Below are 6,088 nucleotides of genomic sequence, written 5' to 3'. Positions count from 1 at the left end.
CAGGCAATTTAGAGTTGATTAATAGTACTTTGTAGTGAAGTAATTTTTTTATTCACCATTGTGTTTCTACCGAAACGTTTTTGTGTCACTACCGAAACGAAAGTTAAATGCGAAAAAATCACTAAGTGTGGAGTTCAAAATCGTCCCCCCAAAAACCTGTTAGGAATACGTTTCATGCAATTTAGAGTTGATTGGTAGTACTTTGTAGTGGAGTAATTCTTTTTTTTCACCATTGTGTCACTACCAAAACGTTTTTGTGTCACTACCGAAACGAAAGCTGAATCCGAAAAAATCACTAAATGTGGAGGCCAAAATCGTCCCCCCAAAAACCTGTTAGGACTACGTTTCAGGCAATTTAGAGTTGTTTGGTAGTACTTTGTAGTGGAGTCATTTTTTTTTTCACCATTGTGTCACTACCGAAACGTTTATGTGTCACTACCGAAACGAAAGTTAAATCCGGAAAAATCACTAAGTGTGGAGGCCAAAATCGTCCCCCCAAAAACCTGTTAGGAGTACGTTTCAGGCAATTTAGAGTTGATTGGTAGTACTTTGTAGTGGAGTAAATTTTTTGGTAGCACTTTACAATAATGACCCGTTATAAAGCATTTATAAACGTTTATAAGTAGTTTGTAAACTATTAACAAATCATTAACAACCTGTTTGTTGACATTCGTAAATGATTACTAAAACCTTTATAACTACAGTTACAAATCATTTGTAAAGTATTAGTAAGTAGTGAACTATTCATGAATAAGCCATTTATATACATCTGTAAAAGATTATTAAATCATTTGTAACGACCCATTCTAAAGCATTTATAAACGTTTATAAGCAGTTTGTAGACTATTAACAAATCATTAACAACCTGTTTATTGACATTCGTAAATGATTACTAAAACCTTTATAACTACGGTTACAAATCATCTATAAAGGTATTAGTAACTATTCATGAATAAGCCATGTATAATACATCTGTAAATGATTATTAAATCATTTGTAACTGATGTTACATAATATATACAAGCTATTGGTAGCTTGTTCATGTTTAACATATGCTTTGTTAAACATTCCTAAAGTATCTATAAATCCTTAGTACATGTTATTATGTGCCCTATAGTAAAGTGAAGACAGTTCATCATTTACAACTGTCTGTTAATGTGTTTGTTCATGTTTAACATGCTTTGTAAAACATTCCTAAAATATCTATAAATCCTTTGTACATGTTATTATGTGCCCTACAGTAAAGTGAAGACAGTTCATCATTTATGACTGTCTGTTAATGTGGACTTTCTCCTTACCTGTTGCAAACTACCTGGCTTTCATGAATGCAGACACCAAACAATTACTAGAATTATCATTCATGTTAAGCAAATGATGCGTAAGACATTCGTAAAGAGTATGTAAACCATTTGTGGTGTTAGGGACCAAAAAAGTCACTACAAAATACTACCAATCAACTCTAAATTGCCTGAAACGTACTCCTAACAGGTTTTTGGGGGGACGATTTTGGCCTCCACACTTAGTGATTATTTCGGATTTAACTTTCGTTTCGGTGGTGACCAACTTTCGTTTCGGTAGTTTGATTACAAAATGTAAGTTGTGTAAAAAATAATCTGACTATACTAAGTTGTTATTTGTTTGTTTAAGTCAGGCTATACTCTACTAAGAGTCATAAGTTTACAAAATGTACTAAAGTACAGTGAACGTCTGTGCGGTTTGTCTTCATCACTGAAAATAACGTACATGTAAACTGATGTCATGTGCAGTTGGGGTGAAGAAACACAACCATTTCACTCCTAATAATACCTATTTGATTTGACATCCTGACTGGCTGCTGTAGCTGAGGCTTGAACCTGTTACCTGCGGCTCACTAGTCAGTGACTCTATCCATTCACCTACAGCTGTTTCCTTGGAATCTGTGGTTCTGAAACGTTTTGTTGTCAACCCCCCAAATTGACATGTATTTGGGCAGTGGACCCCAATGTGAAAAGATGTAGTGTCAGGGCCCCCCATGAAAAAGATTTATATTTATGCTGTAACACATTTTTTTAAAGTTATTTGTCTTGTTTGTTGTTCAAGTCAAAGCACCAGGAAGGCTGTACTTGTCAGCCATCTGTTAGCTCAATGGGTTGAGACGCAGTATACATGATCCAGAGGCCATGAGTTCAAATCCCATTGATGTCTTTCCTATGATTCTTTCCTTTGCAGACTGGCTTCCAGAAGATCAACTGAAAACTACCAGGAAGGCTGTACTTGTCAGCCATCTGTTAGCTCAATGGGTTGAGACGCAGTATTCATGATCCAGAGGCCATGAGTTCAAATCCCATTGATGTCTTTCCTATGATTCTTTCCTTTGCAGACTGGCTTCCAGAAGATCAACTGAAAACTACCAGGAAGGCTGTACTTGTCAGCCATCTGTTAACTCAATGGGTTGAGACGCAGTATACATGATCCAGAGGCCATGAGTTCAAATCCCACTGGTGTCTTTACTGTGATGCTTCCCTTTGCAGACTAACTTCTAGAAAAACAAGTTAAAACCACCAGAAAACCTGTAACTCTCAGCCAACAGCATAGCTCAACTGGTAGAGCGTCTTTCCAATAACATGACTTTATTGACTTGAGTGGGTTCGATTCCCACTCGAGTCAAGTGTCCCCGGTAACTTGGGGCAACGGATAAATTGACTGATATCCTTAGTGATGCTTCCCTTTGCAGACTAACTTCTAGAAAAACAAGTTAAAACCACCAGGAAACCTGTAACTCTCAGCCAACAGCATAGCTCAACTGGTAGAGCGTCTGTCCAATAACATGACTTGACTTGACTTGAGTGGGTTATCCGTTGCCCCAAGTTACCTGGGACACTTGACTCGAGTGGGAATCGAACCCACTCAAGTCAAGTCAAGTCATGTTATTGGACAGACGCTCTACCAGTCGAGCTATGCTGTTGGCTGAGAGTTACAGGTTTCCTGGTGGTTTTAACTTGTTTTCTAGAAGTTAGTCTGCAAAGGGAAGCATCACTAAGGATATCAGTCAATTTATCCGTTGCCCCAAGATACCGGGGACACTTGACTCAAGTGGGAATCGAACCCACTCAAGTCAAGTCAAGTCATGTTATTGGACAGACGCTCTACCAGTTGAGCTATGCTGTAGGCTGAGAGTTACAGGTTTCCTGGTGGTTTTAACTTGTTTTTCTAGAAGTTAGTCTGCAAAGGGAAACATCACTAAGGATATCAGTCAATTTATCCGTTGCCCCAAGTTACCGGGGACACTTGACTCGAGTGGGAATCGAACCCACTCAAGTCAAGTCATGTTATTGGACAGACGCTCTACCAGTTGAGCTATGCTGTTGGCTGAGAGTTACAGGTTTCCTGGTGGTTTTAACTTGTTTTTATAGAAGTTAGTCTGCAAAGGGAAGCATCACTAAGGATATCAGTCAATTTATCCGTTGCCCCAAGTTACCGGGGACACTTGACTCGAGTGGGAATCGAACCCACTCAAGTCAAGTCTAGTCATTGGACAGACGCTCTACCAGTTGAGCTATGCTGTTGGCTGAGAGTTACAGGTTTTCTGGTGGTTTTAACTTGTTTTTCTAGAAGTTAGTCTGCAAAGGGAAGCATCACAGTAAAGACACCAGTGGGATTTGAACTCATGGCCTCTGGATCATGTATACTGCGTCTCAACCCATTGAGTTAACAGATGGCTGACAAGTACAGCCTTCCTGGTAGTTTTCAGTTGATCTTCTGGAAGCCAGTCTGCAAAGGAAAGACATCAATGGGATTTGAACTCATGGCCTCTGGATCATGAATACTGCGTCTCAACCCATTGAGCTAACAGATGGCTGACAAGTACAGCCTTCCTGGTAGTTTTCAGTTGATCTTCTGGAAGCCAGTCTGCAAAGGAAAGAATCATAGGAAAGACATCAATGGGATTTGAACTCATGGCCTCTGGATCATGAATACTGCGTCTCAACCCATTGAGCTAACAGATGGCTGACAAGTACAGCCTTCCTGGTAGTTTTCAGTTGATCTTCTGGAAGCCAGTCTGCAAAGGAAAGAATCATAGGAAAGACATCAATGGGATTTGAACTCATGGCCTCTGGATCATGTATACTGCGTCTCAACCCATTGAGCTAACAGTTGGATGACAAATATAGCCTTCCTGGTAGTTTTCAGTTGATCTTCTGGAAGCCAGTCTGCAAAGGAAAGAATCATAGGAAAGACATCAATGGGATTTGAACTCATGGCCTCTGGATCATGTATACTGCGTCTCAACCCATTGAGCTAACAGTTGGATGACAAATATAGCCTTCCTGGTAGTTTTCAGTGTATCTTCTGGAAGCCAGTCTGCAAAGGAAAGAATCATAGGAAAGACATCAATGGGATTTGAACTCATGGCCTCTGGATCATGAATACTGCGTCTCAACCCATTGAGCTAACAGATGGCTGACAAGTACAGCCTTCCTGGTAGTTTTCAGTTGATCTTCTGGAAGCCAGTCTGCAAAGGAAAGAATCATAGGAAAGACATCAATGGGATTTGAACTCATGGCCTCTGGATCATGAATACTGCGTCTCAACCCATTGAGCTAACAGATGGCTGACAAGTACAGCCTTCCTGGTAGTTTTCAGTTGATCTTCTGGAAGCCAGTCTGCAAAGGAAAGAATCATAGGAAAGACATCAATGGGATTTGAACTCATGGCCTCTGGATCATGTATACTGCGTCTCAACCCATTGAGCTAACAGTTGGATGACAAATATAGCCTTCCTGGTAGTTTTCAGTTGATCTTCTGGAAGCCAGTCTGCAAAGGAAAGAATCATAGGAAAGACATCAATGGGATTTGAACTCATGGCCTCTGGATCATGTATACTGCGTCTCAACCCATTGAGCTAACAGTTGGATGACAAATATAGCCTTCCTGGTAGTTTTCAGTGTATCTTCTGGAAGCCAGTCTGCAAAGGAAAGAATCATAGGAAAGACATCAATGGGATTTGAACTCATGGCCTCTGGATCATGAATACTGCGTCTCAACCCATTGAGCTAACAGATGGCTGACAAGTACAGCCTTCCTGGTGCTTTGACTTGAACAACAAACAAGACAAATAACTTTTAAAAAATGTGTTACAGCATAAATATTTTCATGGGGGGCCCTGACACTACATCTTTTCACATTGGGGTCCACTGCCCAAATACATGTCAATTTGGGGGGTTGACAACAAAACGTTTCAGAACCACAGATTCCAAGGAAACAGCTGTAGGTGAATGGATAGAGTCACTGACTAGTGAGCCGCAGGTAACAGGTTCAAGCCTCAGCTACAGCAGCAAGTCAGGATGTCAAATCAAATAGGTATTATTAGGAGTGAAATGGTTGTGTTTCTTCACCCCAACTGCACATGACATCAGTTTACATGTACGTTATTTTCAGTGATGAAGACAAACCGCACAGACGTTCACTGTACTTTAGTACATTTTGTAAACTTATGACTCTTAGTAGAATATAGCCTGACTTAAACAAACAAATAACAACTTAGTATAGTCAGATTATTTTTTACACAACTTACATTTTGTAATCAAACTACCGAAACGAAAGTTGGTCACCACCGAAACGAAAGTTAAATCCGAAATAATCAATAAGTGTGGAGGCCAAAATCGTCCCCCCAAAAACCTGTTAGGAGTACGTTTCAGGCAATTTAGAGTTGATTGGTAGTACTTTGTAGTGACTTTTTTGGTCCCAAACACCACAAATGGTTTACATACTCTTTACGAATGTCTTACGCATCATTTGCTTAACATGAATGATAATTCTAGTAATTGTTTGGTGTCTGCATTCATGAAAGCCAGGTAGTTTGCAACAGGTAAGGAGAAAGTCCACATTAACAGACAGTCATAAATGATGAACTGTCTTCACTTTACTGTAGGGCACATAATAACATGTACAAAGGATTTATAGATATTTTAGGAATGTTTTACAAAGCATGTTAAACATGAACAAACACATTAACAGACAGTTGTAAATGATGAACTGTCTTCACTTTACTATAGGGCACATAATAACATGTACTAAGGATTTATAGATACTTTAGGAATGTTTAACA

Source organism: Gymnoscopelus microlampas, assembly GCF_963454915.1.
Source record: "Gymnoscopelus microlampas genome assembly, chromosome: 11".
Classification (NCBI taxonomy): Eukaryota; Metazoa; Chordata; class Actinopteri; order Myctophiformes; family Myctophidae; genus Gymnoscopelus; species Gymnoscopelus microlampas.
This window is presented reverse-complemented; position numbering follows the sequence as displayed.